This window comes from Papio anubis, chromosome 13 (genome assembly GCF_008728515.1).
Source record: "Papio anubis isolate 15944 chromosome 13, Panubis1.0, whole genome shotgun sequence".
NCBI classification, from domain to species: Eukaryota; Metazoa; Chordata; class Mammalia; order Primates; family Cercopithecidae; genus Papio; species Papio anubis.
In genome coordinates, this window is record NC_044988.1 from 43,853,098 (window position 1) to 43,866,113 (window position 13,016).

The following is a 13,016-nucleotide window of genomic DNA, read 5'->3' on the forward strand; positions in this document are numbered from 1 at the left end:
ATTTATGATGATATACAGAAAATAACATGGGTCATTGCCCTACCCATGACCCCACAGCTGGATAGTGACAGAAATGGGACTAGAATCTAGTTTTTCTTTTCATGACACCAAATCTCATTTGGTTTTCTTTCCAATTGATTTCTCATCTCAATTCTTCAAACATCTTTTTGCTTTTAAGAGATGGCACAACTAAGGAAAAATAGAGCATCTCTCTGAATTTTATCTTTAAAATAAGTAACATCTAAAGAGTTGGAAGAATTTAATATTACACCAAAAGCCTTTTAATCCAGGAATGGCACATACTAAGTAGTCATCAAATGGTGACTGTTATTAATATCATTCTTACCACAAGGAAGGCAGTGAATTTTTAAAAGTGCACATATTAGCACAGTAGGCTGAGGACCTATTTAACACATCTTTTTAAATTGCACTTAATTATCGTTGGTCGTCTTTGGACTGTAACTTTACAATATAATTTATGACCCGCCCATAATGACCTTGATTTTTTTTTCTCTTGTACTTTCAGGGAATGCTATATTGCAATATTTTAAAGTAATAATTGGTCATGTCCTCTCAGCCTGATAATACAGACAACCACCCTGACTCTCAAGGGATCTTAAAATGTGACCCACATATAGCTTGAAAAAGACCATAACTTAAATGGACTCTGCAGTTATAATCCAGCGACCTACTATAGTGAACAGTAACAAGTGCAAACTGCTGCCATTCGTAAGCCATTTTCCCGAAAATCTCTTTGGATCGAGAGAAGAGGAGTGAGAAGGTCAATAAAGGAGCAAACTGTTTGTCCTCCCTGCAGCTTCACACCAGAAGTCTGGAATGAATGAATAGCTCTGGAATAGCACAGAGAAACCAGGGATCCCAGTGTAGGTCTCCAGACGGGGGTGCGGAGACAGAAACTGTAGTTTACAAGCGAGAAACTCAGGATATAGATTTTTTAAAAATAAATAAATAACTAGCGAACACCATCTCAACTACAGCAGGAACCCCCCACCGTCAGTTTGAGGGACGGGCACTTAGCAGGTGGCTGCATCTCTAGCAGAAGACGCTCTGAGAAAGGCCAGGCCTGGGGCGGGGAGGCACCGAGAAGCCCCGGGGTTCCAAGCAGAGCAGGTGCAGGGGGCGTGCAGGGACAGGTGAGGGCGGCCCGGCGCGGAGCAGCGGCTGGCGGGCCCGGCGCGGCGCAGCGGGGGCCGGGGGTGGGGGCGGCCGCTTCGGCCCCGCGCCTGCACACTCACCGTCGCGGCTGGCTCGCCTCTCGCCGCCGCAGCTCTCGCGGCCGCCAGCAGCTCTTTCCCCTCCTCCTGTCGCGCCACCTCCGCCTCCTCCGGCGCCGCCGCCCAGGCCGGGCCGCTCTTCCCTTCCGCTTCCGGGAGCCTGAGAGCCTGGACCGGCCGAGTGGGTGTCCGCATGCCCGCGCGCCCGCGTGGGGAGGGACGACTGCAGCCGTCGCCGTCTCGCTTCGCTCCCGGGAGCCGCGATGGGAGCCGCTGAGGGCCGAAACTCCTGCAATCGCGCCGCGGCCCCAGAACCGCGGGCCCAGTTCGACCGCACTCTCCTGAGCGCTTGCACCTGGCGCGCCTGGGCACCTCTGCCCCTCCCCAGCCCTGCTTGAGCCGTCCTTCTCATTGTCCCCATATCCTCACTGCTCACCTCTCCCGAGAGACAGGACGGGGACTTTAGCTTAGAAGATTGCATGTATCCTGCCTTCTTCAGGGGATGTGGCCAGCAGGCCTCTCTCGCCGCAGGCGTTCTGGATGTCCCATGGTACCTTGCTTCAAAGCGCGGTCTGCAGCATCGGCATCCTCTGGGAACTCACAATCTTAGAAATGCACAATTTCAGGCCTGCTGAATCAGTACCTGCACTTCAGCAAGGTCACCAGGTGACTCCTAAGAGGTGCACCGTAAAGATGGAAAAGCATTGCACTGTATTACATGGTCTCGTCCGCTTCAGACCCTCTATTGGGTTGCCTCAGACATCCCAGGATATTTCCTGTTCCTGTCCTCAACCTAAATCCACACCCAAACAATCTTTTCTTATATTTTGGGAGACCTCCAAAAGTTTCCTGCTTTCCCATCCCTGCAAAAGCCGGCAACTTTTGGACTCAGCGATGCAAGTAATCCACCTCTCAGTCTAACTTAGTATCTTCATCAAACGCCAGAGATTTGCTAACGTTCCCACCTCACCCCAGCCGAACGGTGTTTGGGGAAGGTTAAACCGTCTGCAGTAATGTGGAGCTAGATCTTTGTGCCCACGTGCCACAGGAGGAGATAGTGTGTTGGTGGAAGAAATACTACCTGTTGTATAAAATCTGTACTCCTTATGTGATTAAAAGTCCTCCACAGACACATCCCTACCTACCTCTCCAGTCTTAGCTCCAACTAATTTGGTTCATTTCCCCATTCTAGCATGCCCTGCTCTCTGATGATCTTAACCCTATCCAGATTTGAGAGTGGAAATCTTGCCTACCCAGAGTTCTCTCACCACTGTGCTTGTAGAGCACACATGGTTGCTTGTTTGGGGCCTCATATTGCCTTGTATTGCTAAGGAGTTTTAAACATGTTATGTCCTGGTTTCTGAACTAATTACAAACACCTTGTGACCTTAAAGACTTTGGTCAGTGGTTATCAAAGTGGGATCCCTAGACCAGCAGCATCAGCGTCACCTGGCAACTTGTGAGAAATCCGTATTCTCTTGCCCCACCCCAGATCTACTGTAGTAGAAACTGTTTAGGTGTAGCCCCAGCAATCCGTGATCTAACAAGCCTTTTAGGTGATCCTAATACACACTCAAGTTTTAGAATTACTGACCTAGATTACTAGATATCCCCAAAAGAACCCAGTGGTAGGAACTGATTTACCCATAAACAGGTTTTATTGCCTTTCAGGTTAACAAATACACTCCCCCATATATGCATAGCTAGGTTGAAAGACTAGTCACAATTGCTTTTGATAGAATTACCTTTATTTTTCATAAATCATTTGATGTAGTAGGATTTTTGTAACTTTGTTTGAGAAGAAGCAGATATTACATATAAAGAATCACTTTGAAGGAAGAGGAAATGTGGAATCCCCCCACCCAATTCCACCTACCTGATTGCATATTAAATGTGGAATCCCCCCCACCGGATCCAGCTACCTGATTGCATATTAAATGTAGACACCCCCCACCCGAATCCAGTTACCCAAATACATATTAAAAGTGAAATCACCCCCACCTGAATCCAGCTACCTGAATTGCATGTTGTTTTGCTTTCTCTTCAGATAGCCCTGTGAGAGGGGAATAATTTGTGACAAGTGATCTCAAAATTGCCAAAGTAAGAATTAGCTGACAGGTCCATGAATGCACATGACAATTGGAAGTGCATGGATTTTTCAATCCCTTTTTAAAGTAAGTTAACCTGTCTTTTATTAGCCAAATCAGTTCCACAGAGAACTTTTAAGGAAGGGAATAGGAGAGAAGAGGCAGGAGAAACATCCTCAAAAACATGAACCTTTTTAGCATGGGCATTTCGTAAGTATAATCAAAGGCCTGCCTATCCCTTACACTGAAGGTCAAGTCATTTGGTTCTATCATTCATGCTAAACATTGATGGTGTTGTATTGCAACCCATATATTCAGGCACCTGAGTAACAATAAGGGAGTGAAGGAGATGTGTCATTTAATCTTTTGAAGAGATTTTCTATTTACTGGGTATATTATGGAAGGACGGTTTAGATGTACCATATTTTTTCCCTCCAGAATTCTAATCTACTTTATGGGGCCTGTGACAAACTGAAATGTGATTATTAATCAAATTAATATTTATCTGGAAGTAGAACAAGTAGACAAGGACAAGTAGTATTGCTGCCACTGCCAACCAAGCTTCTAACAAAGGCACAGTCAGGGCATTTATGAAAGTAAACACAGCCAACTCCTGTGCTTCTGTGCCATGACTAGGGAGGATCTGGATTTTAGTGCAATTTCCAAAAGTCAGTGCAGTCCAGAGTTTAATCAGTACTGGCTAATAGCCCTTGGCAGCTTTGGATGGATGGCGTTCTCCACCTGCCCAGCTGGGTACCATGCCTTAAGCACCCACATTTGATGCACAGTCATGATTTCTTGGTTGCCTATGGTTGTCTCTCCCATCTGTTTGAGTGGCAGAGTGCCTGTGCCACAACAATCTAATATTCTAAAAGTTGTTCTTAACCTCTTTTAGGTTACACATCTCTTTGAGTATCTGTGAAAGTTGTGGACCCCAGCAAAGTACACACACACACATACACAAATATATATAAATATACACACACACACACACACACACACACACACACACACACACAGGAACATACATATTTATATATATGAAGTTTCACAAGTTGCCCCACCTTCCTACGCCTCCAAAGGATCCAAGTGAAGCTAGGAACTTCAGGCTAAGAAATATCCCTAGAATGTAGAGAGTAGGTAAAATAAGCTTTTTTCCCCCCAAATATCAAGGAAAACTGAAAAACAAACAAACAAACAAAAACCACTGTGTGCTTAGGAGAAAAAACGATAGCAATGCTAAACAGAGTTGCAAAGAAAGTTTTATGGAAGTGCTAATGAAGAAACTAGTAATTTCAATGGAATGGTTCAAGGGTGGCTTCTTGGAGAATGGTTCTTGTATTAGGGAAGTGAGATTAGGATTTTGACTGGGAGAAAGGAAGGAAAGAAATTTCAGGAGAGAGGAAAGTGTAAGCAAAAACATAGAGAAATGAAAGTACAAAAATCCCTCTGGTGTGGCTCAAAGGTAGGATACATGGAAAGAGAGAGGGCTGGAAAGGTAGAACAGATTCCAAGTATGGTGAGCCTCAAAAACAATGCTATCCGCAATGAAGAGCCCTTAGGCTTTTGGCGAAAGGTAGTGACCCACTCCAAGCTGGAAAAGACGATTAGTGAGGGTAGTGGCATTATCAAAAGGCAGAGTAGCGGGGCATCTGGAAAAGTTCTAAATATTCTACATTGGAACCTGTTAGTGAGGCCACATTGCTTTGCCTCAACTTTGGATTGTTTGATGTTGGCTCTAGAAGTTTCTACTCCATTAAATCACAATGGACCTGAGATTCTTACACTTGGTTAAGTGCTAGTGGGCAAATGCATCCTAGTGAATGTTCTGATGAGTTGAGTCCAGGATGGTGAAAGAGTTAAAATCTCTGTTGGATTAAAAGAGTGAGAATCAATTTGGACTGAAAAGCGAAAAGAAGCCCTGCCACTAATCAGACAGGGAGGACAGACACAGATAAAGCCAGCTGCAAAATTAGCAGGAAACACTTTCTGCCAAAGTCATGCAGCAGTTATAAAGTGCCATAATGATCCCCTCTTTAGGTGATTGCTGACTTCTTACCAGTGATGCCCCCCGATTGCTGGCTATTTTCATTTATTACTAGAGATACCCAATTGCTCAGCCATCATTCCCTCATGACAGCATCCAATCCTGGTTAAATCTCTCTTTTCCTAATTCCACCTCAAAACAACCAATCCAAAATGGAATCCTGCTTCCCTTAGATGCTTTTCAGAATTCTTCAATGGAAGCTCAATTTACAAAAGATGCCTCCTTCCTCCCTCTTGCCTAGGAGTGACATCTCTCCCTGCAAGGAAATAAATCTGAATTTGTCAGGCTACAGGTGTAATCCTCTAGGTTTTGACGACCCATTTGATGATGAAAGTTTTCCACTCCCCAGGACTCATAGTCAAGAAAGAGTCTCCCTTTCCGTGTCAATAGCACAATAAAGTAGCTTCCATTTCAAGTAATAAGGCTTATAAGTTCACACAGGGACTCTTCCAATATGGGAGGAAGCAATGCTTTGATAGGTCATCCTCATCCCTCATCTTTTGAAAAAATATGGATTGATGTAGAAAGCAGAGGAAACAGGTGCTTTCTAAGAAAAAAACATTGTGAGTACAGTCCATTTACAACAGCTTAATTTAAGTAAATAAAATGAACAGAGCCCCAAGTTCATAGGGAAGTAAAATGGGTCTAGAAAAATTATTTTAAAAGTCCTTCCCTATCAAAACGTAAATAACATATTAAAAGTAGGACAATTTTGATGGTGCCAACCTCTTTGCATGAAAGACAGAGACTGGGTGAGATTTTTGTTGGGAGAGTTCATTATAAAGAAAATAGCAAAAAGGAAACAAATGTCCTAGCAATAGATAAAGTGGGCGTCTATGGCTGAACTAGGGAAGCAAGTTCAAGATTGCAATATGGCTTCAGGGAATCTCTGCCAGCAGGAACAATCGAGAATGTAAGAGTGGATCTGGTCACCAAGAAGTGGGATGTAGTACGGGAAGAGAGTGAAGGGCAGAAACAACTACAGTACCTTTAAGGATCAGATAGAGAAGTAAATGATTCAAGAATATATGTTTCGATTACTTCCAAGTCAATATATCCAGCCCTGCACTCTATTGGGCTCCAGAGCCATAAATTCTAGAAGCCCTATTACACACTTGTTATGAGGGCTCAAATGGGTGCAAAGCCTGTAGGACCAGTCATGAAAAATAAAAGAGAGTACTGTTGTTCTTACACATGTCAGGTTAAGGTTCTCTGTCTTCCTTCCTTAAGAGACTACTTCTTGTTTGTTTGCAAGGAGAATAAAAAATATCTACTAATCTCTTGGATAGTGACCCTTTTATTTTTAATGTCTTTGCCCCTCAAATATATATATATGTCTTTGTTAATAACTTAGCCAGAAAATTGTCACTTTGTACCCCACATAAAGCAAAGGAAGTTGTAAATGATTTTGTCATTGGTCCACAATTTCTGCCATAGGAAGAGTAAATGATTTAAAAGAAAAAAAAAAAAAAAGATCAGAAGTTTCTGCCTTGACTGAGAAGTTATCAGGGACGTCTCTGCAGAGATTTGGCTATAAGACCAAAGGTCATACATCTACCCTTGTTCACTCCCATACATGAAGGGAAAAATGACAAATTGGGGGTCTAGGGCACTTCCCATGCATTCTTTAAAGGATCAGATACAGTTTTGTTTGCTTGTTTGTTTTTGAGATGGAGTCTCTGTTGCCCAGGCTGTTTTTGAGATGGAGTCTCTGTTGCTCAGGCTAGAGTGCAATGGTGTGATCTCAGCTCACTGCAACCTCCACCTACCAGGTTCAAGTGATTCTCCTGCCTCAGCTTCCCGAGTAGCTGGGACTACAGGCGTGCACCACCACACCTGGCTGATTTTTGTATTTTCTATGGAGACGGGGTTTCACCATGTTAGTCAGGCTGGTCTTGAACTCCTGACCTCAGGTGATCCCCCTGCCTCGGCCTCCCAAAGTGCTGGGATTATAGGCATGAGCCACCACGCCCGGCCAGATATAGTTTTAGCTTTGTGGTCTAGTCTTTTTTGCAATTATTCAGTTCCGTCAATGGATTGCCAAATAGCCATAGACAATATGTAAATGAATGAACATGGCCATGCAATAACATTTTATTTACAAAAACGAGCAGCAGCCCATATTTGGTCCCCATGAATCAGAGTTTGTGAATTCCTGCTTTGTGAATGATTGGAAACTCTTCACCTCAGAATGGAGAAGGATATAGTGGAGGGAGACTGCCTAGTTTTGTTCTCTGACTCTAACACTACTAAGTATGTGTTACTTAATTACTGATGCCTTCATTTCCTCATCTGTAAAAACAAATGGATAATAATAGTCATCATATTAGATCGTAGGAAGATCAAAGGAATCAATATACATCAAGCATTTAGACCTGAATCTGGCATGAGAAATGACTCAGTAACTGTTATGACAGTTACCTTCAGGTGGAAAGCTGAAGCCAGTGGTGGGTAACATCCAAATATGATTTGCACATGGCTTTGGATAAGAAATAAGAGTATATAAAGGCCTTTCACTGGCTTTTATCTCTTGCTGTCTCACAAATTTTTACCTCATTGGCATTTTAAAATTCAAAAGAGCCCTATTCCAAAGCAAAGAGAAAATCTCAGTTATGGCAGGTCCCAGAAGAATGTTTCCACAGACCTTCAGACTCAATGTGTCCAAAAACCAATTTCACTACCACCCCAGCTCTATTTCTTCCCCTAGTATTGCAATTTCAGAAACATCTGTTGTCTAAGCTTGAAAACTAAGAACATCTGTCTCCTCCCTCTCAATCCATTCACACCCAGTCACCAAACTCGATCAATTTCACTTCCACGAGATCCTTCGAAGCCATTCATTTCTTTGCATTCCTACAGCACTGAGTTCAGGTTGTCATTATTTTTCACCTGTACTACAGCAGTAGTCATCCTATCTCTAATCTTGCCCCCACCCCATCCATTTTGCACAATATCACTCATGAACTCTTCCATAAAAGCAAAGCTAACCACTCTCATCACTCTGCCCATGTCTTTATTGTAAAATGAAATCTTAGCATGGCGTAAAAGTTCCTTAACGATGTGACCTCTTCAGTCTCATCTCTGCTGCCATCTCTCAACTCCTTCCTCTGCCTTTCCTTCCAATGTGTGTTACAGTAGCACTGAACTGCTTGCTGGCCCGCCCATCATTTTCCCTGCCTCTCTGCTGCTAACTCTGTACTCCTCTTTCAGATCTCTGGTAGTCTCTTACTGCTGAACAACCAGACTAAGTTAGGCACCTTCTGTTGGGCTTCCACGGTATTCTCTTGACTCATCTATCACAGATCTTATCACGCTGTAATGATCTGTTTGCGTATAAATATTCTCCAGAAGACAGTAAGCTCCATGAAAGAACAGATCCAGTCTTACTTGTGTTTGTCTTTCCATTTTTCCCACAATGCTATGTCCATTATAGATGTTCAGTAGTTTGGTTGAATTAATACACAATGAAACTAAAAAGTACAAAGGAAGAATGAGAGTGGTTGGCAGGCCCTTGGAGGAGGGATCTATATCTGGTCTTTGATACTGAACGGTTTGCAAAAGTCCAGGGAGGGGAGGGAATTGGTGGAGGACAGGCAGGGGGATGGTCAGGGATCCGAAAGTCTGAAGAAAGGTTGATCATAAGGCATGAAGAAAGACCATTAGATTTAGTGACTAGGATTTTCCTGGAAAACTCAAGAGTAGATTTTTAATAACTAGGTAATTAAACTGAGAAGAGAGATTATTTAGAAATAGAGACAGTAGGCATAGCTGGTTTTGAAATGAGTTAATGGTTTGTCTCCTGTTTGTGTTTCAGGATGAGGAAGCGTGAGTTATGTCTAAGATAAGATCATAAAAATAGAAGAAAGACAAGTTAGAATTAAGAGTTAAAGTATGAGGCAAGAGCACCAGTAGAATCAAGAGTCCAAATAAGAGGATTCCCTTTGCTAGGAGAATAGCTACTTAATCTCCAAAGTCAGAAGCAAAAGAAGAGCCAGAGAGTACCCAAGTGGGAGGTTTTGAAGGAGTGAAGAGGAAAGCTGAGAGTTTAAATTTAATGGCTACCGTCAGCTATATGTGGACATAGAATGGGAAGTGCTGAGCTCTCAGAAAATGAAAGGAAAGAGGAGAGTGCTGAGCTCCGGGAAAGGAGATGAAAAGGCAGAAGGAGACGGTACTTCTTTACTTCCCTGAGGTGAAGAGAATGTTGAATACAGAAATGAATCTCCAAGTCCTTCAAGGAAAATCCTGGTATCAAAAGTAATAAAAAAAATAATACTTTCTGTTATATCTTATGGCTCTAAAACACTTTATAGAATTAACTTTTGTTGGTTTACAAATGTACTATAATAATTCAACAGACCTGCTTTGAGTTCATTGTACCTACAGCTAATAAATGGGAAAATTTAGGCCATCTGGAATTTCACCTTTTGACACATTGTGGGAAGCCTCAGCCTTAGCTGATAAAAATGTGGTTCACGTGGATGCAACAGGAAATAGAGATGCCTGAGAAAATTCCATAGGCAATACGGTCTCAAAGTGTGGTGATGAATAGCCTGGGGCAAGCAAACACTATGAAGGAATTCAGTGGAATCAATGGTAAAAGATTGACCAACTACTTAGAAGACACTGACCACATGTGGGATTTATTAACTACCTATACTGCTTCGGATAGCAATACCTACCAAACTCACACATATGTACATATTCTTTGTCAAGGAGTAAGTTTCACTACAACTGCATTACAAAAACAAAAAGTCACTTCCAAACTCTTATCTGCTCTAGCAGGCAACCTTCTCACTCCTCCATCTTCTTTCCCACTTTTTGCTGTTTGGGAAGAACCTGGAGATAAAACTCTACAAAACCACATAGGCAAATAATGACATGGGGTCAACCTCAGGTTTAGAAAACCCTGCCCCAGAAATCATACCCAGGACTGGATTTGTGAAAGCCAGCATTCTGAGAGACTCTTTCCTGAAACCATCTGATCACAGTAGTACCGTCATTTATTAATTACCACGGGAACCACCAGCTGTCATCATGAAATCTTTTATAGGCACACTGTAAATATTAAAAGAGCATATTAAAGTTATACCGTATGCAGCAGCAGCTGATGCTATTTTATGAAGACAATATTAGAGAGCGTGCAAAATTATCACACTACAACACCCATGATCTCTATTTCTTACAACTGCCCTGGAGCATGATGCTGGGCCACAATCTTAACTCTTTAATCACAGAAGGGAGTAATTTGACTGATCATTTACATGGAAGCCAACTTTAACACTTAAACCAGGGTATATAGTTAATTATATAGATGCCTTTTTATACATTCACCAGTCAACTTTTTATTCTAAAAATGAGGGCAGGAGTATTTTCTTTGAATTTTCCTAGGGCAGGAAAGAGTGTTTCCCCTGTCTTATAGTTGAAATCAGTGTGTAGGAGTGGCTCCTAGGAGCCACATGACCTATCTGTCTTAGCTTAGACTGTGTGTCAAGTGCAGTGGCCATTCTGGCAAGATAGGACACTTGTCTGATGAACTTTGTGAAGTCAACCCAGAGCTAACCTGAGGCTTATTTGGGTTGTCTCATAAGACTTACTGCTTGCTCCCCCAAAATCTTCCCCATTGGTCTGTCATAATGTCTGAAACTTGTACCATTGTACTTGAGAGAGAGAGACAACTGGGTCCAGAATCTTCTGTTAAAATGCAAAATATAGATGATATTTTGGAAATATTGTTGATTATCTTAGGAATGATTATAGTATTCTTATTATATAGGAAGATATTCTTAGGAGGTGCTTGCTGGAGTATTAAAGTGGCAGTGTCGGCCAGACGCAGTGGCTCATGCCTGTAATCCCAGCACTTTGGGAGGCTGAGGCAGGCAGATCATGAGGTCAGGAGTTTGAAAACAGCCTAGCCAACATAGTGAAACCCCCTCTCTACTAAAAAAATACAAAAAATTAGCCGGGCGTGGTGGCAGGTGCCTGTAATCCCAGCTACTCGGGAGGCTGAGGCAGGAGAATCACTTGAACCCAGGAGGCAGAGGTTGCAGTGAGCCGAGATCGCACCATTGCCCTCCAGCCCAGGTAACAGTGCAAGACTCTGTCTTTAAAAAAAAAAAAAAAAAAAAGGTGGAAGTGTCTTGATATTTGAAATTTAAAATTTACTTTCACATGTTCAAACAATACAAAAATATGTAGTGAATACACATATACACTCATTCATACAAGTTGAGATATAAAGCAAATATGACAAAATGCCAACAAATTGTTGAATTAAGGTAGAATGTACAGAAGTATTTTTGGTACTTTTTTTTCAGCTTTGTTTTAAAATCTTCATAATTAAAAAGTGAAAAAAACTTAGATATCTGAGCATACCCCCAAACCCACTTAATCTGCATCCTTGGGTATGGGACCCAGAAAGAGGCATTGCCAGTAAGTGCCTGAAGTAAGTTTTAGGGCCAGTAATAGTGGAAAATTATTGAATTATAATGCTAAATACTGATGGAAGAATAAGTGTAATGACTATGTGATAAAAAGTGCAACTTAGAAGAAGGATGGAGCAAGATGGTAGAGTAGTACTCTCCAGTGATTGTCCCCCAACAGAGATATCAATTTGAACAACTACCCACATGCAAAAATACCTTCACAAGGGCTAAGAAAAACAGATGAGAGATCACAGTGCCTGGATGTAGCACAAAAATAAGAAAAGATGCATTGAAGAGGGCAGAAGGGAGAGTTTTACATTACCTGTGTCACCCCTTCCCAACTCCAAGCAGCATAGCACAGAGACAGACACTGTCCACTTAGGGGATAGAGAGGGAAGTGAACTTAGGACATTCTCTTGGGCCCCAACACTGGGCCCACTATTGTGAAATTCAGTACCATGAAAACTCCCCCACAGTCTTTTACACAATTACCCTGCAGAATGAGTCTCAGCACCAGTCAGGTCTATACTACCCCAGATTTCAGGCTGGCATGGTGAACTCAATCTCTTTATCACCATCAGGCCAACTTTAGTGGTTCTGGGCTCCATACAGCTCTCAGCAGCAGGGAGTCCTCAGTGTCCTCAGGCTTCTGGTATGCCTCAGCACTACACCAACCACAGCAGGCCCCAGGCTTCAGGCAAAGCTGAACCAGCCATAGTGGGACCCCTGGGCTTCTGTCAGGCCAGAGGCCTGGGGTTTCTCAGTGCTATGCCAGCTGCATCTGTCCTGGGCTTCTGGTATTTGTCGTGCACCAGGCTTCTGTGTGCCTGCTGCAAAACTTTCTCAGAAAAAGTTAGTTTGTGAAGACTATAATAAGCACATACTTCTTCAAATGCAAAGACATCAACACACGACTACAAGGAATAAGAATAATCAAGAAAAGGCTGGATGCAGTGGCTCATGCCTGCAATCCCAACACTTTGGGAGGTCAAGGCATGGGGATCACCTGAGGTCAGGAGTTCATGACCAGACTGGCCAACACAGTAAAACCCTGTCTGCACTAAAAATACAAAAATTAGCTGGACATGGTGGCTGACGGCTGTAATCACAGCTACTTGGGAGGCTGAGGCGGGAGAATCACTTGAACTGGGGAGGCAGAGGTTGCAATGAGCCGAGATCATGCCACTGAACTCCTGCCTGGATGACAAGAACAAAACTCCAT

General features: G+C 42.8%; 1 protein-coding gene across 2 annotated transcripts in view; it reads right to left on the reverse strand.

The window, feature by feature from the left end:
• The window catches only part of ZDHHC21 (zinc finger DHHC-type palmitoyltransferase 21), a 74,499-nt gene extending 73,002 nt beyond the window's left edge, over positions 1-1,497 (reverse strand). The window contains exon 1 of one of the 2 annotated variants that reach the window (XR_001895857.3): positions 1,257-1,462. The gene's annotated coding sequence lies outside the window, so the exon portion shown is untranslated. Of the gene's footprint in view, positions 1-1,256 lie in introns of both variants that reach the window. The other variant, XM_017949869.3, reaches the window with a different exon arrangement.
• Between the last annotated feature and the right edge of the window lie 11,519 nt (positions 1,498-13,016).